This window comes from Trachypithecus francoisi, unplaced genomic scaffold (assembly GCF_009764315.1).
Source record: "Trachypithecus francoisi isolate TF-2019V2 unplaced genomic scaffold, Tfra_2.0 Lachesis_group7, whole genome shotgun sequence".
Lineage (NCBI taxonomy): Eukaryota > Metazoa > Chordata > Mammalia > Primates > Cercopithecidae > Trachypithecus > Trachypithecus francoisi.
Genome location: NW_022681472.1, coordinates 83267738 through 83290394, shown reverse-complemented (window position 1 = coordinate 83290394; position 22657 = coordinate 83267738). Strand labels below are relative to the sequence as shown.

Sequence of the window (22657 nt, the reverse complement as noted above, 5' to 3'; positions counted from 1 at the left end):
TTACCCGATTTTCCAGGTGTTGTGTGTCTCATTTCCCCTGGCTAGGAAAAGGGATTCCCTTCCAAAGGGGATTTCAATACCAACTTCAGGCCATCATTTAAGGGGGTTAGATATGACTATGTGTGTTTGTTTGTTTATTTATTTATTTAGAGATGTACTCTCGCTCTGTCACCCAGGCTGGAGTGCAGTGGTGCGATCTCGGCTCACTGCAACCTCCGCTTGCTGGGTTCAAGCGATTCTCCTGCCTCAGACTCCTGAGTAGCTGGGACTATGGGCGCGTGACACCATGCCCGGATAATTTTTTGTATTTTTAGTAGAGACAGGGCTTCCCCATGTTAGCCAGAATGGTCTCAATCCCCTGACCTCATGATCTGCCCACCTTGGCCTCCTAAAGTGCTGGGATTACAGGTGTGAGCCACCGCACCTGAACATGAGTATGGTTTCTAAGCTGCTATATGACCATCGAGCAAAAGTCTCTTGCTCCTCTAGACCCCACCATCACCATCCTCTGAATCGTGCTTTGTCCCTCTGAAAGAGTATTGTATCTCATGTAACCTGACTCCATATGAAAGCTATGTTTTTTATTACCGTTATCAATACAGTCATCACCATCATCATCATCATCATTGTCGTCGTCGTTGTCATCATCTCCATGAGGAGCTTTGGCCCACAAATACATCAAAATGTATTTACTGAGTGTAAGTTAGTCTGGGGCATCAGAATCCTTTTTATTTTTATTATTTTTTTAAACTTTTATTTTAGATTCAAGGAAACATGTGCAGGTTTGTTACATAGGCAGTCTCTTGTCACAGGAGTTTGTTGTACAGATTTATTTCATCAGCTAGGTACCAAGCCTAGTACTCAATAGTTATTTCTTCTAATCTTCTTCCTCCTCCCACCTTCCACCCTCAAGTACGCCCCAGTGTCTGTTGTTCCCATTTGTGTCCATGTGTTCTCATCATTTAGCTCCCACTTATAAGTGAGAACATGCTGTATTTGGTTTTCTGTTCCTGTGTTAGTTTGCTACGGACGATGGCTGCCACCTCCTTCCATGTTCCTGCAAAGGACATGATCTCATTCTTTTTATGGCCGCATAGTATTCCATGGTGTATATATGCCATATTTTCTTTATCCAGTCTACCATTGGTGAGCACCTAGGTTGATTCCACGTCTTTGCTATTGTGAATAGTGTTGCAATGAACATATGTGTGGGTGTGTCTTCATGGCAGAACGATTTCTATTCCTTTGGGTATATACCCAGTAATGGGATCACTGAGCCAAATAATAGTTCTGTGTTTTGGTCTTTGAGGAATCACCACACTGCTTTCCACAATTATTGAGCTAATTCACACTTCCCCTAACAGTGTATAATTTTTCTCTTTTCTCTGCAACCTTGCCATCATCTGTCATTTAAAAAGTTTTTAATAATAGCCATTCTGACTGGTGTAAGGTGGTATCTCATTGTGCTTTGATTTGCATTTCTCTAATGATCAGTAATATTAAGCTTTTTTCATATGCTTGTCGACCTCATATATGTTTTCTTTTGAAGTGTCTGTTCATGTCCTTTGCCCATTTTTAATGGGGTTGTTTGTTTTTTTTCTTGTAAATTTGTTTAAGTTCTTTATAGATACTGGATACTACACCTTTGTTGGATACATAGCTTGCAAACATTTTCTCTTGTTCTGTAGGTTGCTTACTCTGTTGATAGTTTATTTTACTGTGCAGAAGCTCTTAAGTTTAATTAGATCCTATTTGTCAATTTTTGTTTTTGTGAGGTGTTAGAATTCTGAGCCTAAGGCTACTTCATCAGTCACAGCCAAAAGCCTTAGAGAAAAAGGGAACTCTGTAGAGGTTTAGCCCAAAAGGGAAATCAGCATCACATCTGCAGCTGCTTCTTGCTGACCTGGCATGAATGAACCATGTACTCTGGATAAGCACTTTACAAAAACCACAGAATTTTGCCAGCTTAGAGTTTCTACATTGCCCCATTGGCTCTCCCTGAATTACCATACCCAATGCTATTCAGTGATTCTGTGTGGGCCACTATGTCACTGCTATCAGCTAAGGTAATAATAAAGTATTTGTTAGCATCATTCCAGTTTTACAGCCTTCTACCTACAGTGCTGTATTTTCAGGTTCTCTTACCTCCCTAGTCTTTCCACATTGTCCCTGCAGGAATTTTTCTTTCTGCTATGTAGTCCAGGTCACTCCAGGCTTTCCTTGCTGTCTTCCATGCATGTCACAGGCTGGCACTCTCCACAGCCTTAGCTCCAATTAATTATTTGTTTTGTTTGATTTCCAGCCAACAGCTAGCAACTCTTTGGGTTTTGCTCCTGGTTGCTTAAATAAATAAACCAAATGTTCATGTGTTGCTCATTGATTAAGTGCAGAGATTGTGTAACTGAAAATACTAATGATTTTCTAAGTGTCCACACTAGCACACTAATGGTGTTGGGTTTAGTTCGTGTTTGGTATAGTGGAGGGAAGGGGATGCTCTTTCTTTAACATTTTTAATTTTATTTGATTCTTCCAATAGCCTGGAAAAGTAGACAGGACAGGAATCATTGTCTGCATTTCACAGATGAGGAAACCCAGAGACATTAAATAACTTGTTGAACGCCACACAGCTCAGAAAAAGGTAACTGCAGTTAGGACTCAGTAAACCCGACTCCCTGTTCTGTGAAACTGTTGTAGGTGGCTCCATTCCCCATCATGTACTCTTCTGGAATAAAATAATCCTTTATGTGATGTATTAATATTTTCATAAACATTTTCTGTATTTTTCAGGATGTCTTCCATGGAACAGCAGTTATGTGAAATGCACTATAAGAAAAGAGTCCTTGTGGCCGAATGTGTGTAATATGCTGTATACTGCACCCACTTCTTGGAGAGTCAGTACATTGGTTACTATATGAAAGCCTCTGAGAAGTCCTGTGGCAGTACAAGACTTGGAAATTTATTTTGACCCAGCATTGTCCAAATACATTTGAGCATGGATAGACAAGAGTGAAAGCAGAGACACCATATTCCAACAATACAGGCAAGAGACAAGAAGTGTTTGGGCAAAGGAGGATGGCAGCAGTGGTGGTAAGAAGCAACTGGATTCTGAACATATTTAAAATGCAAAGCCAACCAGATTTGCTGGTGGATAGGATATAGGGTGTAAGAAAATGAGAGAAGTCAAGGATGATGCTGAGATTTTTAGACCTGATCAACACACGAACAGAATTTTCACTTCCTTCAGGAAGCTGTCCCTAGACTGATAGCCCCACCCTTACCATCATAACCTCTTACCACATCAAATTTCTTGTCTTCAGAGATTGCACAGTTTTAGTTATAACTTTGTTGATGACATTTTTGACAATGGCTGAGTTTATCATTTTTGCTTGCTATTGTATCTCCAGTGCCTAGCACATTGTAGGCATGCAATAAATATTTGTTGAATGAATGAACGGACAGAGACTAACATGTGGTAGTTGTTTAAATTGTACCTACCATATTATTAACCAATCTAATATCCAAGTGATATTAATATTAATATGACTGATCAATTTAATATGCAATGTGGGCCTGGGGAAAGTGGAAGAGGAGTGACTGCTAACAGAAAACAAACAAAAAAAGATGGTCAGAAACCCCAGATCTAACTTGAGTTATGCCCATATGTTTCTGAGTTGGCCTTGGGCAAGCCCCTTCACCTTTTGAGACCCATTCTTCTAATGCTATTCAAAAATAGATAAGACAATATTATTTTCATCAGCCCTGCACCTTGCTGTCCATTGGTGTAAGTGGAAATAATAGCTTGTATCTTCAGTAATCAGTAATGTCGTGCAGCACTTTTCAATGCAGAACCTGTCTGATTTAAAGTTCCATTCTCTAGCACAGTTTAAGTACTTTAGGTACCTGGAAATGGGGAATGCAATTATTGCTGAAGTCACCCAGAAGACTTCCTGGATATTTTCTTTCTTCCTCCATCCAAGATCTTTAAGTAGCAGATGAATATAGTGGTGTGTGGTAGAGAAAAAAAAACTTACGGTTTGTACTACTCTAGTTCGATTGACAAGATCGCAATAGGAACTTGCCCCTTTCCTACCCCCTAAAGGACCACTGGGCAAAAGTCACTCGCCACTCTAGACCTCACCATTCATTTGAACCTTGGTTTGTCCCTCTGAAAGAGTCCTTTTTCCTTCCAGTTAGGAATGCACACAAATACATTTCCCATCTGGACCTTTTTTGAACCATTCTCCCTAAAAACCAATCTTGGGTTCTTGAATATGGCCAGCTTGCACAGATAGTAACCTCACCACAATGCATACACAGGTCCACAAGGTTTAATTAGCTCTCTCAATGAGGGCTCTTTTGGGTAAGACTACCCAGAAAGTGATTTTTAGTTTCAGTTCATTTATTTTTGTTTTCCACCTGGCTGCCCAGGGCAAACATCTACCCCAAGAGCTTCTTCCTCTGGGGACCATCCTCTCTATCATTGGTTGCCTTGGTACAAACGTTGTACATGTCTCCTAATGCTGAGGCCCTGCTAGACTCTTTCTTTCCCCAGAAGAGGTCACTACCTGATTAGAAAAACAGTAGCTTTCATCCAGCCCCCAGCCCCTCACTGCCACTCCACGCACAATTCTCCATGGCTAATAGTTAAACCAAAAAGTCACCCCATCTTTCCTAATGTTGTTACCATTCATTTTATTATCATTGTTCTGTGAAAAATATTCAGGACATCATCTGCTTATTACTTCCAGTAATAATATTTTAAAATTTAAAAAATTTTAAAATATTCCACCATGACAATTTTTTTAATTTTCCCCTCACAATGACCTTCTGTTGCTACTTAGCCTAGTTTATAGGTGAGAAGACTGAAGGACAAAGAGATGAACCGGCTGACACAATGACTATCGACAGCAAAGCTTACACGAGAATTTGCGTCTCCTGATAACATGTTCAGGTGTTGAAAAGAGAAGTTGCCAGAATTTCATTGGTTGAACCATTCTTCTAAAGAAGGAGGGGAAAACTGGAACATGGAAACAATTCAAGGTGAGAAATGCCATCCTGTGAAAATAGACAGGAGGTGACTGGAAAGCCAATGGCTTAGCTAGAGGGCAGCTCAACATTCTTTCTGGCTCCAGGATTCCAGGATTCCTTAAAAATCAGGAATCCCTGAAAACTATGATACAAAGACGATGACAGCAGAAGACCTCACCAAGCCTTACAGCTAGTCATGGGGATGAGATCAAAGGGCCAATGCACCATGGATCCTCTGTCATTGAATGAAGCACCTGGGACATGTAGTATATCACTCTGAGTTCTTGGTTTCAATAACATATGGAGAAAAATTGGGGAAGAGGGGTTGGTGATTTATTGGAAGTTTATCAGAGGTTCACAGCAACAGGAGACTTAGAAAACAAGAATCGTAGCAGTCTGGATGATTAAAGATGAGGAAGCTCAACAATGATCTTGTAGGAAGAATGTAGCCGAATACCACCACTGCAGCTGCCTGAGCTGTGAATAAATTACACATGAGTATTTAGCTTTAGGACATACGCTCAGGTTTCAAAATCCCAGAAGCAAGAGTCACACAGTCAGGATTCAAAATCTCAGAGACAAGGTGGCAGAGGGACATAATGGGCCAAACTCTGGACATTTGCTAAACTCTATCAACCTAGGGATGAAAAGAGGGAGGATTTAAAGTTTCTGACATCTGTGATAAGTAGAAGCCACTATTCTCCAACCATACTACAAAAAAAAAGAGGCTCTGTACCAACAAGGAAGGAGTCTGCATGCTGGACAGCTGTCAAAATTACAATCTAGGAGAGCTCACTATACAGTAGGCTGGTATGCATCCCTATAAGTTCAGTGGTTCTTCCAGAGCCCTAGAAGATGCAGAACACTATAGCATTCATGGTGGATATAAATAATAGCTATAATTTAGCAATCACCTACTGTGAAGTGAGCAAAATAGGTACTATATTCATATATTATCACATTTTATTTTCACAACAGCCGTGCAATAGGTTTTATTAATTCTGCTTTATAGAAGAGGGACTTGAGGTTCAGAGAGGCAAGCTATTTCTAGAGTCAAACAATTTGCAGGGAGAATTAGAACTCAAATCTAGTTTTTCTGTGCAAAGCTACAACTCTTTCCACTACCTGATACTGTGCTCTCCAGACTAGACTAGGCAATCCTGTATTTCTATAGCAACGACAGAAGAAGGATGAAGACTCCACAGGAGCCAAGTTGGAAATGTCATTTTTGATAAGGGTTTGAACCAAGTTGGTATCTGAAGTCATCCAAAAAATAAATAAATAAGAGGGAAGCCATAAACTACTGGAATAGCCCCAACAGCAAATCGCTTTCCATTTTTATGTGTTATCATGTGGCTTAAACAATAAATAGGCAAGTGTTTGTTGAGTAAAACTGTATTAGATTCTATGGAGGGTAAGAGAACAGATAAACCAGTATCTTTCTCTCTTTTCATTTAAGTATCTTGAAATCTTGTTGTTTTCCTATATGCTTGAAAAAATAACTAGTAGTTTGAATTATATCAATTCAGATATTAAACAAGGGTCTTATGGACCTTTGTTGTCAGGGGAATTTCACAAAAGCGGTAATACCTGAACTTCCCACTGAATATTAGGTTCGAACAAGTGAAATCGAGATAGGCAGGCACACCTGGAAGAGGACCACCAAAGCAAAGGCACCGACACAAGAGGAGACTGGTCCACCTGGAGTTGAGAGTTCATAATACCATGTAGTGAGAGAAAGAATTAAAAAGCAGGTCGAGCCAGGTACAGTGGCACACACCTATAGTTCCAACTAACCAGGAGGCTGAGGCCGGAAGATCCCTTAAGCTTAGGGGTTAAAATCTATCCTGGGTAATATTGCAAGACCTTATTTCTTAAATGAAAGAAAAAAAAGGAAAAAAATAGGTTAAAGGTATCAAAGCAGGTTGAAATAAGTAAATGCAGAGGTTTCTGAATCATAGGCAATGGGCCTTGACATTTATATGACAAGTGATGGGAATCTGAAGAAGATATTTGAGCTCATTAATATGTCTAGCACCTACTTGAATGTTCAGGCTCTACCAGGGATGTTTGCTAAGTGAGCAGATGAATGAATGCTATGTATAAGATGTGCTGGCATGGAAAGAGTTAAGAGTGTATTGCAATGGCAGTCTGGATGATATAAGATGGTACTGGTAACTGTAGAAAAGTTATGAAAAGTTTGAAAGCAATGAAAAAGGCACTATAAAAGAGAAATAACGTTCATATTCCACCATTGTTTCCTGAGTGGTAATTTACATGAAAACAGTAGGAAAAAAATTCTTCTAGTAACCTCTAAATTCAAGAACTCATAACTCCACCAGTGGAGCTCAAGATACTTACACATCTCTCTGGCAGTCAAAGATCTAGTCGGGGAAGAAAATGAGAAGCATATTTTTAAAGCAGAAAGTAAAAATATTAAAACGTGTGTTAAACCTTGGAAGCAATATTTAACTTTTTCTCTAACTAGATCATTGAAGCTCAGTTTACTATTGGTCACTGGAGAAATGCAGGTCTTATTATTCCTGGTTTGCAGAGGGGAATACTGAGGGTCAAAGAAGCCCAACTTTTCAGTGACTTGCTTCCAGGTAAATTTATTCTAAGACCTGTATTTTGTTTTGTATTATCGCATGTCACAGAAGACTCAAGGAAGAAAAGAGAAAAAAAGATGAGAAGGATTCAATTCTAGGAAGCGTCCTTAGCAGATGTCTCAGGAAATACATGATGGGACTGTATTATAGTGAGGACCCATAGTTGAGCATATATAAAACTTTTCTCTCTGCACAGGTATAGCACTCTCCTGCTTACCTAGGAGAATTTGCAGTGAATAATAATCCATTTTCTCTCCCAAGAGTTGGTAAATTGATTTTGTTTGTTTGTTGCTTTTGAAATGCACAGACGGCATATATGCAGTTGGTACTTCTTTACAAGGCTCTGTTGGGCCAATAAAGACCCTACTTTTCCATTTCTCCTCCCTGCATCTTACAGCCATCACATTCCAGCAGACACTAGGGAGCTCTCACCCAAGCCAATAAGTCCCAGAAATACCTAAAGCTACAATCATTCCCATCAAACAAGATCTTGCAGTTCGGAACAAGTCCCATAGCTTCAGCAATATGGTTTTTTGGCCAGAGCCAAAAATGCTGATTTCCCCTCCCTGGAAGGTTTAGAAACCTGGGATGCACCATGGATGGGGTGCTCCTTGTGCTCTCTGCATCCGTCTTCATGACACAGGATCTGCTGAAGAGATGATTGAGGCTTCATAAAAGCTTTATGAGACACGCTGGAGCAGAAGGGCTTTGAGCCACCATCACTTTCGTAAAGTCCAGCTGCTGCCATCAGCTCTGCAATAAAAGCCGAACAGAAAGGTTGGCCACATCCCACAAGTAATGCTTCTTTATTATGATTCATTCAGGACTACCGAGTTCCACTGAGAAACTGGGGATAGTCCAGAGGCAGCCTCAACCAAAAATAGCTACTTCCTGGAAATTATCACCCGAGAAATGTGCTTGAGTTTAAGCCCCAACTGCTGGTTGCATCCCACTGGGCACTCCTGAGGTTAATATCTCTTCACCTGTAGCATTGCCTTTTCTCCAGTACCCTGCTAACCCATCATCCAGCCTTATTCCCCTACAAAAAAAAAAAAAAAAAAAAAAAAAAAAAAAGATTTCTTTTTAAAACAAAAACCCAGAGTTAATATGATGCACAAAAGCTATTATAGCTGAACACAATGACTCACACCTATAATCCCAGCACTTTGGGAGTCTGAGGCAGGTGGATCACCTGAGGTCTGGAGTCCCAGACAAGCCTGGCCAACATGGTGAAACCTCATCTCTACCAAAAATACAAAAATTAGCTGGGTGTGGTGGTGGGTGCCTGTAATTCTAGGTACTTGGGGAGCTGAGGTAGTGAACCTGGGATGAGGAGGTTGCAGTGAGCCGAGTTCATGCCATTGCACTCCAGCCTGGGCAATAAGAGCAAAACTCCATCTAAAATTTAAAACACACACACACACACACACACACACACACACACAACAAAACAGAAAAACTATTATAGACTAGAGTGGCCAGAGAGAATGGAGCAACACAGTGGTGCTCATTGAAGGATCATGGTCATGCCAGGATTTTGCTCTCATTCCTATAAGCAGCAGAAGTTCCCAGAGATGTCATTCTTCTCTTTAGCCAAGTTCACCATATAAAAGTTTTCCTTTCTTGGCCAGGCACAGTGGCTCAAGCCTGTAATCCCAGGACTTTGGGAGGCTGAGGCGGGTGGATCACAAGGTCAGGAGATCAAGACCATCCTGGCTAACATGGTGAAATCCCGTCTCTACTAAAAATACAAAAAATTAGCCGGACGTAGTGGCGGGCGCCTGTAGTCCCAGTTACTCGGGAGGCTGAGGCGGGAGAATGGCGTGAACCCGGGAGGCGGAGCTTGCAGTGAGCTGAGATCCAGCCACTGCACTCCAGCCTGGGCGGCACAGCAAGACTCCGTCTCAAAAAAAAAAAAAAGAAAAGAAAAAGTTTTCCTTTCTTATGTGTACCTAGAAGTTAAAAAAAGGGAAGGGGGAGATTGAAATTATTGCCATAGATTATTGGGAAAGAAACTTGAACTTGTTAAAGCTTTTTTGTAGAATAATTAGAGAGTATACATCAAAACCTTAAAAAGTGCAGGCCCTTTAAACCAGAAACACCACCACTAGCTATTTATTCTATATGAATGGGCACAGAGCTAGGGATTGAGGTTACAGGGTTAAGGTGCTCCCAGCTTCATGGTAAAATTACCAAGAGACTGCGGATTATGGACATGGCAGCCTTGTGAATGATGACCCATAGATACAGAAAGCAGAATGCTCCATACTCTGTCCATGAGAGGAAGGCCATGCCTAGAAAAGCCCATGGGCACCCACAGCTTTGTCACAGTGCTAACTGCATGATTCTCAGGGTGCTTTCAGGCACCCGCAAGTGCTTCATGCCACTGTTCCAGAAATGGGAAGTGGTTGGCCTTGCTGTTGGAACTAGTTAAGACCTTTAAGACAAGAATCTCTAAGGGGATTCCCTGAGACCAAAACCAGACATTTCGTGTAATCATGATCAGCTATTTCTCACTCTCTATCAGACCAGTAAGAATGAACAAAGCAGATGAAGAGAATCAAATGAGCCTGAACTTAATACAGTGGAGTTGCATTGAGGTAGAGGCTGCCTTAAGACCCAACACAGCGGAGTTCTCCCCCTCACATTCTGTTTTGCCTCTTCTGAAAACTCTCTTAGCTGAAGATGTATACAAACACATACACACAGGCACTACTCACATACACTCAGACACGTACATCCATGCATATGCACAGATTCTCCTGAAACAAATATTATTTTAAAATATTAGAGGGAAATGACCTGTGAATTACTACAGCAACACTTTTCCTTCCAAGCCAAAATTGTATTTGAGTCAGTGTCTGTGGCTCAGATGCTGTGTCACTGAGCGAAAATTTCATACGGTTGTGTGGGAAACTGGTCCATAAACATACTTGTTAAGAGCATTTAGCTTTCTGGCTCCAGCCATTCCGATGTCTGTCTTAGAACTGTGTCAGGAGCCAATGAATGATAGAAGAAGCAGCGTCAGCTTAATTGGGCGATGACTAGGACTTCCTCCACCAAAGAAAGTAAGGAGGGAAACTGTAGCTGACCTCCCTGGGGCTGTTTAGGGTCCTGGATCCAGGGACTCCTTTATACAGGATAAATATATCTGAACTTTCCTAACCTCCCAGGCTGATTCAATTAGTAAACACCTTCAAAGGGGTGGAGCTAACTTCTGAGACACAGTCTACCACACACTACAAAGGTGGGCAAATAAATACTTAAAGGGCACATCCGTGTAGGTGGAGGAGGGAGGGAAATAGATTAGGAATGGTAGGAACAGATATGAGTTAACTTTGGGAGTTCTGTTGTGTAACTGCCCTTGACCCTGCCCCTCCCAGTGGCTAAACTTGCCCTTCTCCAGGGCTTCTGTGGGACCTCTTCACTAGACACAGCCACCCAGCCTCAGAAAGAACTATCCCAAAATATGGATTCACTTAACCTTATTAGAGTCGTGGTCAGAGTTCTGCTCACAGAATATTTCAATTGTCTTGAATGTCAGGGCTGAACAAGATCTATTTAAAAGTCTAGAACTAAACCCTGCTATTTAGCAAACTTGTATTAACATGCAAATCACTACTAAGATGTATTTTGTTTTATCTAGCAATGATATAACCTAAAGGACTGACTCTTCAATGGTGGTGTTTCAGGAAACGCCAGCATTGTTAACTGCACCTCTGCAGAAGACCAGCCCTGTCTATAGCATTTCCAGACACTTTATGCTTTTTCAGTGGCTTTTAGCCAATCATCACATAGTTCCCCACCACATTGTGGTGGAACAGCAACTAACAAGACTTCCCAGGTCACACAAAGGCTTTGAAAGAATCAAAGTGCATACCGCACAAATGAACTATAATCAGTTCCACCTCCACTGTTAACACTCAGAAGAACTTGGGATAGAGAGATTTTCATAACTGGATTTAAATCTAGGAGTCATACTTGGAATTGGAGTTCAATTCTCTGAAGTGGTTCAGATGGGAGACCAATATGAGCTTCTTAATTACTTTATTTCACATATCAGAAGGTAGATGAGGCAGGGGAGTAAAGAATACCATTCTGGGAGCACCTGCTGAATTCCAGGTATGATATTCTAGGAATGATATGCTGCTGCCTGTTCACTGCCCATTTAATCCTCATGGCAAACCTGCAAACTTTGTGTTATTATTCCTATTTTTCACAGGAAGCTGAGGCTTAAGTACATCAGATGGGCTACACGCAATCCAGTCTGTTTTGTTTTGCTGTTTGGTTGGTTGGTTGTTTTTGTTTGTTTGTGTGTTTTCGTTTTATTTTGTTTTTGCTCATTTTGCTTTATCATTTGCACACTGATCATTCAGCAAAAATTGTAAAATACTCAAAGACGATAACTTTGTCTAAATTCTTTCCTCTCTATTCCCAATGCTAGCACTTAGCATTCATCTAAGTGTTAGACTCATTCATTCATTTATTCATTCAAAACATGTTTACAAGACAATAGCGACACAGTGGTGAACAAAACCAAAAAGGTGCCTGTTATTATAAAGCTTACATCTTAACAGAGAAAGATAATCAATTAAATAAATAAGCAAGTTAGAAGAAAGAAAGGATAGAAGGAAGAAAAGAAGGAAGGGAGAGAGGGAGGAAGGGAGCAAGAGAGAGAGAAATAAAAGAAGGAAAAACGGAAATTATCAGAAAATGAGGCATATCATGCAGAAAACTGAGATTGGAAGAGGTGATGGAGAGAGGCAGAAAGATACTTCAAACTGGGTATTCAGAACAGGATTCTCAAAAAAGGAGCCCTTCAAACTGAACCTGAATGACAAGAAAGAGGAAGCCACAGAAAATCAAGGGGAAGATACTGTAGCCAAAGAAACTACAAAACCCTGAGATGGGAAAGAACTTTAAGAGCTTAAAAAACTGAGAAAAATGAATGTGGCTAGCGAAGGTCAGTGATTCAGAGAGAGAGTTACACAAGATGATGTCAAAGAGATGGTTAGGAGCCAGGTGACATAGGACTTTGTAAGCCACAGTAAGGATCATTCATCAAATATGTGTTGAATGAATAAATGCACAGGCCTTGGAACACTATAAGAATGTGACTACCAGTAGCCTTTTAAGGAATTTATACTTGAGTCAGAAAGACAAAAGAAATCCATGTCCACTCATTCAAGAACTATTTCCTGAGGCCCTGTGGCATGCTGGGCATTATGGCAGAGTAAATAAGCCATACTTCTGGCCTTCTACCAGTTCACACGTTTAAGGAAAGAGACAAGATCATGATCAGAGTAACAGGTTTTTTAATTTGAGGAAACACTATGTGAGTACATGGAAAACATCTAACTCAGCCTGGAAAAGAAGTCAAGGAAAAGCAAAGACAGCGTATAAGTTACAGCCAAGATTAAAAAAAAAAAAAAAAAAAAAAAACCTCAGAAATGTATTGGTCTCTGTAGGCTAGAAAGGTCAAAGAAAATTGTCACAGAGAATATTAGACTTAAACTGGATCTTCAGGAGCAGAACTTGTTGGTAAGAGGGAGGAATTCAAGATTGAATAACAAATGCACACAGATTTAAATCAAAGGTCGGCACCTTGGTGAGGCATACAAAACTCCCCCAGCCTCTGCTTCTTCTAAGCAACACCTTCCCTTCACATACACATAAGCTCCTATGCTCATCCTCCCTCTCTGCTGAAACACAGCTGAAATGACCTACTATTCATCCCCCAGATTACTTGATATCTTGGTCACTGGGAAATGAAGGTCTGATTCTCATTCCAGCTACAAAGTCTATGTACATCTTGCTGATGGTTGAACATCCCTTGGGATACAGAATTCCTAATTTTACCAGTTCTTCTTCCTTGGCAAAGAGATTCCTCCTTAAATGCAACAGAAGTCTGCTTTCTTGGTGCAGCTATTCTTTGATCCTAATTATTTTATGTTTTTTTAATCCTAATTTTAATCTCAGCAGTATGTTGGCCAACTATTTCTGGTTAAGAATCATTATCACAACCTCAGAGGCATGTACAATAAGCATTAATTTCTCACTTACGAAGGTATAGACTAGCTGGGAAGGCTCTGGAGCATGCTGAAGGGTGGTGGGAGGTAGCTCTGCTCCACATTTCTCACCTTATCTGGGACCAGTGGGCCAAGTGGGCTAGGTTATCACAGTGATAGCAGAAGTATAGGAGGATGCGTGGAAACATGAGATGTTCCTTACAGGGTCAGAACTGGCACTCTGTAACATATACCTACATTTCATTGGCCAAAGCAAGCCACACATCTAATCCCAAGGTAAAGGAGAAGGGAAGTACATGCTGCCTGTTACAAGGCTATGACAAAATGGATGCAACAGGGCAAGAATTGCAGTGAAATGTTCAACCAACCTCAGAAGTTACAAATTATTCAACTCACTTTTCCTACTAATTTCGGATCTCAGCAGGTGGAGTTCATGCTCCTAAAAACATCTTTACTTTTCAAGTTAAGCTTTCTCAACTCCTTGGTTTTCAGAACTTTCTCCCCACCCTGATCTGAACACATTTTAGTTTGTAAACATTTGTAGCCAATATTTGTGAATGCTTTTAGCCATCAGATGTGGTCATGGTACTGTCTTCCAGAGTGGCCTTGCCAGTGCAAGACAATGGGCCCATCTGTTAGGACTTGATGCCTAACAAAACATTCCAAAAGTTAGCTCACACTCCTAGAAGTCAGCTAGGCAATTATTCTGGTCTGGATTGGGCTTGGTGATTTCAACTGGAATCATTCATGCATCTGCATCAGCTGCATATCAGCTAGAGATTGGCTGGTCTAGGGAGACCTGGGCTAGAACAGGTGGGCTCTCTCTCAACACTATTTGTCTTCCTCCAGAAGGCTAACCAGGACTTACTCACATGGCTGTATCACGGTTCCATGGGTTCGAGAATGGAGACTGCATGTTTGACAAATGGGCTCAAGTGACACAACCTCACTTCTACCATATTCTAATGGCCAAAGCAAGCCATGGGGCCAAACCAGAATGAAAAACAGACTGAACCTCATATAGGAGAAGCTGGAAAGTACAGTGATAATTTCTGCAATTCCACAACAGGAGTATTCTGTGTGTTCAATATACTGTATGTTCATGAATATATTGAATGTAACCAAGCTTGCCTTGGGTTTTGGCCCATGCCACACTGTTAACTCACAGAGAAGTCAATAAACAACCTTGGACTTTTTTTTTCTTTTTCTTTTTCTTTTTTTTTTTTTTTTTTTTGAGATAGAGTCTTGCTGTGTGGCCAGACTGGAATGCAGTAGCATCGTCTTGGATCACTGCAATCTCTACCTCCCGGGTTCAAATGATTTCCCTGCCTCAGCCTCCAGAATAGCTGGGACTACAGGTGTGCACCACCATGCCCAGCTAATTTTTTGTATTTTAGTAGAGATGGGATTTCACCATGTTGGCCAGGATGATCTTGATCTCCTGACCTCATGATCCGCCTGCATCAGCCTCCCAAAATCCTGGGATTATAGGCGTGAGCCACCACGCCCAGCCACAACCTTAAGACTTTTAATCATGAACTGTTGTCAACTAAATTCATATTACACTTGTATTTATGCAGCTGATTAGTACCAAATTGCAACCCTTCATATTCAATTTCATCTCCATTGCTTCAGCCAGCTTTGATCCCTTCACATCTCTTCTTGTAGCAATCTTTTGATTTCTTTTTAAATCAATTGCCATATTCTGAATAACCTCTTCATGTATTTTCTTATCATAGCTGATGTAAGCAATAAATTGATATCAGATTGGTTCTATCAACAGTTTAAGAACAGGGATAACCACATTTTCTAGTCTTCCTGCATATCCTATGGCAGCCACCACTGTTCTGAGCACATAGCTGGTCCCTGGTTACCTCATGAAGTTATATAAGAATGAATCAATATGCAAAACAACACAATTCCAATGGGGTAAATCAGTGGTTCTTGAACTCTTTTTGTGTTTTTTTTTTCTTTTTTTCAGTAAAGTTCTTCTTTTTAAGATAAAATACTTTATGAAAATCCAACATGAAAGGCAGATAAACATAAGAAGACATTTCTGAAATTCTTTCTACTTAACTTTTTCCATCCTTATCTCACATAAGATATCAGAGGCCTCCTCAGATGCCATGGAATAAAATTTGAAAAACACTGGATGAAGTCAACATTTTTCAAACTTTCACAAACATAACCCTCAGTAAGAAATGCATTTTACATAATGACCCAGGACACACTAACATATAGATAATTGAAACTACTGTTCTCAAGACTACTTCACCCTAAGTACAACACAATCTCATGTTTTCTATTCTACTCACCTCATTATTTGAATGTCAGCCATGAACTACTAAACTGATTTTATAAGCCACTAAATAAGCCATGCCTCATAGTTGGAAACTATTAGACTAGATGATCTCTGAAGAAGCCTTTCAGGTTTTGAACTCTATTGGTCTATGGTTCTACAGCTTCTGTATTCTCAATTTCTATTGTTTATTCTCAGGGCAGAGAAGGAGGTGATGGGCACCTCCAAAAAGAGCAGAAGTTAAGTTCTAGATAAGCCACAATCACACTCCCCAAGTGCATGAAGACCACATAATCTCATGGGCATGAATAAAATCAATGGATCACTCTTATGAGGAAAGCTTACTCTGGAGCCAGACTACCTAAGTTTAAATCCCAGTTACTTAGGCTTATTACTTAACCTCCTTGTCAATAATTACCTTCTCTGAAATGTATGCCTAATAATTCGTACCTACCTTGCAGGGTCATTAATAGGATTAAATAAGATAGGGTATAATGAATTATTCAGTGCCAGAAAAACGTGAAGTGCTCCAGGTTCCCTAGTATTTATGGGAAGTAAATGTTTTTTTCCAAAGGAGTGAGCTCAATTATCAAGACCAAAGATGTATAAATTATGCCCCTCCCCCACCCCCAGCTTTAATAAGCAGGGAGATGTAGGTTCAAATTCTTTCTCTGCCACTGACCAGGTGTGTGATCTTAGATGACTCACACTTTCTGAGCTTCAAGATCCTCAGTTGTGAAATGGAAAGAACAAAACCTATCTGATAGAGTTGCTAGGAGGATATTAGGAATAATGACAAAACAATCAATATAAGACACCTGACCCAGGACTTGATATACAGTAAGTGCTCAAGAAAAAGAGTGGTGGTAGAGAGAGAGAAACACCCTAACAAAATCTGGCCAAAAAAAAAAAAATCAAAGTGCTTTGAAAAGCAACTGTTGATATTTTTAAATAATTAAAGAAATAACTACAGTCAGATCACATTGGTTATTTTAACTGTGATGCATTGCTCTAAAATGCAGAGCCCTACTAAGAAGTTCCAGCAACATAAAGTTGTGAAATTCATCACTCTATCGTGTGTGTGTGTGTGTGTGAGAGAGAGACATCTGTTTGACTCAGAAAACACAATCATCTTCAGTGTACCACACAATGTGCTGAGGCTACAGGATAAATAAGGCAAGTTCCTGTCATCAGGAAACCTATACTTCATCAAGATTTCATCTCCCTCTCTGTCTCTCTGAAGCTCTCTCCTCTTTATTTAGCACTTACTAGGTTATAGGCACTGTGCCAGGTATTTTACATCATTTCACCTAATTCTCATAGCAACCTGATCAGATAGGCTCTGTTATTTGTGTTTCATAGTAAAGAATCCTAAGGCCGCATAACTGTTCAGGGGCAGAGCAAGGATGTGAACTCAGGTTTCTCTATTAACCCCTAGGTCCTCTATAACTTGCTGTAGGAGCACAAAGGTGTGATACCTTTCCTCATCCTTCCTCGTCATAAGGATGGCACCTCTATAACAAGACAGGATGACAAGAGAAAAGCATGACAATTTTTTTAAATGAAAGTTTGATGTGACATAGGAACCTTCAGAAATGAAGACCCAATGACCTACAGAAAACTATCCATTTTTATGCTTAGATTCAGTGAAGAATGGACCGCCATGTAGAAATGTGATTGGGCAAGAGGGTATGATCTGATGGTAACAGGGGGCAACTCAGCATGATCTGTCTGTTCCTATTCTTCTTGTTCTCACTGTGTGGCATTTCTTCCTCCCAGGTATGGGGTAGGATTCCTCCGAAATGGGAGTCTGATGACCTACTATCCAGTAAGGTAGGGCGGAGAATTTCTTTTTGGCCAACTCCTTCACAGTAAGGTGGGAGAAAGTTTTTTCTAGTTTTTGTGGCTGGTTCTGGGCAAAAAAGAGGAGTGGGAGCAGAAGTTCAAAAGGATCTCACTTCTATGAACTCCCTATGTCCTTCAGCTCAAAGTACTCAGCAGACCATGGTGCCATACTCTGGGATATCATGTTCTAAACGCCAACATTCCCAATTCTACTCCTATGAATTGATAAACATAGAAAGTTCACCAGATATAACAAAATACTAGCTATCTAGTGTCACTCTGTGTAGATCATAACAGCATAGGGTAGGAACTGAGAACATGGATTTCAAACTTGGTTAGATCTAGGTTTGAATTCTTATGGTACCACTTAGCTCTGTGGAGAGAGAGAGAGAGAAAGAGAAAGAGAGAGGGAGAATTGGATTGAAACATGATATAATATAAAGTTTACATAAATACACACACACACACCATACACACACAAACACACACACATACATGCACATACCACCACCCCCATAGGCTCACTGTGAAAGGTACCTTAAGAGAAGACTGAGAAGATCTAATTCAATCTCCTTACTTTGCAGTGGAGAAAATCAACCCTGGGTGGAGACAAGGGCACAGTGGATTTCCTGCCAGTGCTCCCACAGGGAGGGAGAGACTGTTACCATGTTACCCCAAGCTCCAGCCCCTCAGCCCTGTGCTTTTCCCAGCACTGCATCCCAGGAGTTCAAATTTTCTATAAGTGTGTCCAAGTTTTCAAGTGGTTACTCCTGAGGTCAAAGGAAATGGCCGTCCCGGATAACGCAGACTCTTGAAGAGCAAGAAAGTTCCTCTCATTCCGAGATTTTCCTCTATCTGCCTCATGGAGGTCAAGAGAAGGGCAACGGAAAGCTCCCATGTCTTGACTCCTCGGTCTTCACATCCAAGAATGTAATGGAGGTTTAAATAAATCAGGCTGTAGGCAACAATTCAGACAGGCTCCCCTACATGTTCTATGTTTTCTTTGTTTTGTTTTGTGTTTTTGTTTTTTGTTTTTTTTTTTTTTTCCTAGTGGATACCGTCAGCTGTCTTGTTGCTAAGAGACCACAGTGGGTGGGAAAGGCCAACAGCCATATTTTTCAAACTTATCTGCAAAACCGGTTTTGCCCTTGCTCCCCCAAGGGGTTCTACTTCCTTAGGAACAGGATATTACAGCTAGTCAGATGGAGAGAGTGAGACTACATTTTTCGAGAAATGGACTGAGCTTTTCCTGGACATTCGATGTCATCCAGCAGAGTACTGGGAGCTGCCAATTACAGGTCTGATGCAATGTTTGGGAAAGAGCCGCAGAGTACACATGACTCAACAAAATATTACGATTTGCATTCCTATCTCTTGGGAAGTTGCACTTATCAGCACCAACAAGTGCCATGCGGTCAGCGAGAGTGCTGGGCTGAGTTTGTCATCGGAGAATTAAAATGGAATTAAAAAAAAAAAAGAAGGGGTTGTGGGGAGGTGAGTGTTTGAATCATTCCGGGACTTTCCTTTTGGGTTGCATTCCAATCAGACAGACCTAAATCTGGCAGAGCCATACCATTGCTCAATGTCAGAAACATTCGCCTGGAATGCAGGGATGTGTGAACTTGAACACCCCCCGTAGCTTCCCTGTGTGGCCCAGAATGCTGAATCCACCATAAACACACCATCAGGAGAGCAGAGGCAGAGCCCAGAGCCGGGGTTAGTGGGGAAGTGGCACATTTCATGTAAAGGAAGACACAAAAGGTGGTGCTCTCAGCAGCATTCCCCCTCCAAGGCCTTTGTACAGGCTCACAATGCATACTGATGACCCAAGCAGAGATGGAAAATGAGCCGGTGCATTTTTTTTTTTTTCCCTTAGAAAAAAGTAAGAATGTGAATTAACTTCCTCCTTCTCTGAGTTTCTACTTGGCAGTCTGAGACAGACAAAAAAAAAAAAAAATCCCTATTTCCAAAGAACTCTAAAACTCTAAAAGTGGATATATATGGACATCAAATTCCCCATCCTGCCCCTGTCCCGGGACCTTTTCCACTCCAGCTAAGACAGTCAGGGGTCAATCCTTGTCACATGAGTATAAATGAGGACATAAATCAGCATACCCAAAAGCCCATTTAGACCTTGCAGCTCGTTCCTGAGCTCAGTCTCCCAGCCAGCAGAGAACCGATCATTGGCAGAGCATTCTGGGTAACTATATGCAAATCTCATCAACCCTCCACCCAACCCCAGTACAGAAGAAAGGAAGGCATCACAGCCAATCTGCCATTAACAGCAGAAAATAATGGCACAGGGTGTGATGTTTGCAAGGGTCAGAGATACACAGTCTAAAAAGTAAAAACAGCCAAGCTAAATCAAATGCATACTATAAACAGGCAGATAGTAAGAATGTGATGGCTTTGTTGTATTTAATTGTCACAACAACCAATGGGATACATACAAAAGCTTTTCACATTCACCACTCTGAGGATAAACCAGTCAAAATAACATTGGCAGTCCCTACCACACAGAAGGTGTAAACTTACTGCTAAAACAGTGATGATTACTCATGCCAGCTGTCAGAGATGATGCAATCTTTCACATAGGATAGCAATTAGCCGAAATAATCCCAAACCACTGTTGCCCTTAATCCCCAATTGCCTGTCTGGGTTTGTGGTTTTATCTACCGAAAAAGACACATAGAGTAGCAAGTGAAAGGGCTGTCCGATGAAGATTCTAGGGTGAGGTTGAGTGTGTCTTTTTGGAAAACTGACAGCCGCACAAAAGATCAGACAGCCAACTGAGGGAGTCCAAAGGTAATGTGTTCAAAATTGAGTTGACTGCCCTTTAAACTCTAGAATTAGGGAGGAGATAGAGGTAGGTGGGGACAGAATATAGAATCACAGTAACTGTGAGCTCAGCGCCGATCCCAGTGTGGTTTTGGTTACGAACTGATTGGGTGACATTAACATTTCATTCATGGAGGCAATACAATGTAGTGTCATACATATCAGCAGCCTTAGTTCTCCTTCACAATCTGATAACTCTCATCATGTAACATCAGGCAAGTCACTTCTTCCTCATGGGACAAAACAGTTGAACCCAAGATTACACTTCAAGCTGTGACTATAATTCCTACAAAGGCATTTATAAGTTATCTCTCAGAAGACAGAGTTTAATCAGAGTATATGGCAATAGATAAAACAATGAGTCACATTGAAATCTAAATTTGTATTTCGAGAAGGTAGCAAAAGAGTATGTCAAATTCTCCTTCGTGTCCAGGCGCAGTGGCTCTCACCTATAATCCCTGCACTTTGGGAGGCCGAGGTGGACGGATCATCTGAGGTCAGGAGTTCAAGACCAGCCTGGCCAACATGGCAAAACCCCATCTCTACTAAAAATACAAAAATTTGCTGGGCGTGGTGGTGGGTGCCTGTAATCCCACCTACTTCGGAGGCGGGGGCAGGAGAATCACTTGAACCCAGGAGGCAGAGATTGCAGTGAGCTGAGATCGTGTCACTGAAGACACAGCAAGATTCTATCTAAAACAAAAAAAATTCTCCTTTGCATTGTGCAGGACATGCAGAAGAATGTTGTCCCCACAGTAGATGTCCCGTAAATAGAGGTGTGCTTTGACATGTGTCCAATATAATGGTAATCACTGTCAGGTTAAGCTCTAATAGTGTCTACTGAGCCTTTAGGAAAATTGCCACTAGAAACTTGTCAGCATTATATTGCTAGCATACAGCACAGCGCAAAGTTGTTGAATAAATGTTTGTTAAGTAAATTGACAGCTCAATGCAACTCAGTTTTGACTTGAGTTAAAGAAGATATTTCTCTAACGAATATTTGGTCGTCAATCAGTCAGGGCCATGACTTTCAACCTCACAACCTTGCCCCTCTTCCTATATTTCCTACATTGGTTAACTCTGTTCCCCGTTGATGAAATAGCCTCCCCCCACATTTGCCTAGCAAATTCCTATTCCTATTTTGAAACCTTTCTCAGATGTCTTCTCCTCTGAAAGCCTGTCCCTGCCACAGCCTTGAGGATAACTGATCACTTCCTCTTTTGTGCCCACACTGATACAAAGGACGCAATGCCTGGCAGACAGTATTACCTCAATACATTTTGATTAATGAGCAGATGAATAAATGAATGGTCTGTAAGAATGCTGACAATTGAGATAAATCAATCAATAGCAATTAGGTGCCTACTTAGTGTAAGGCATTATGTCTCTGCCTTTTGTTAGAATCTTATATCACAATAAATGTCTTGAGGCAGGGAGATAAAGAATCTATGCAATGAAAATCTTTGTAGCTTTTGCTATGCCTCAGTAATCCACACAGTGCTTTGGATTGGTCCCAGTTACTAATATTCTCCAAAACTGAGGAACCAAAGGAAGCATTAATGCTAATATTATCCCTGAAATGTTACTCATTGCAAAGTGCTGTGTTCAGCACCATCTCTGAAGGCCTTCCACCCATTCTCAAAAGAAAAAAGAAAGCAGAAGCAACCGCCTTCTTCCTCTGAAATAGCATTTGTCATTTTCATAAATGTCTTTGATTCATGCAATTTGTCATTCAGGCACATATTTCCTCCTGGGCCTGTCCCCTTTCTCCTTGAATGGGGAAGGATCATTCTGGCTAAAGGAGGCCATCCTTCAGGAGGGAGATCTGGTTTGAGGCCATGGCTTCCAAAGCAGAAACATAATAACTAGAGCTAAAGTCTTTGGCCATATGGAAATATTAGAATGTCAAGAGGATTCCCGCCATTTCTAAATTTGGTAGGCATCTGCATTTGTTAATATCAAATCCAGGCCAAAAAGTCATGGAAAAACAATTAAAATGTGGAGCCCAT

General features: G+C 40.9%; 1 long non-coding RNA gene across 1 annotated transcript in view; it reads right to left on the bottom strand.

Moving 5' to 3' along the window:
* Window positions 1–363: 363 nt before the first annotated feature.
* The window catches only part of LOC117079283, a 56710-nt gene continuing 34416 nt past the window's right edge, over window positions 364–22657 (bottom strand). Inside the window, exons 10-11 of the long non-coding RNA XR_004435351.1 lie at window positions 2146–2340; window positions 364–1057 (exon numbers count right to left, since the gene is read on the bottom strand). This is a non-coding gene — a long non-coding RNA (uncharacterized LOC117079283). The remainder of the gene's footprint in view (window positions 1058–2145; window positions 2341–22657) is intronic.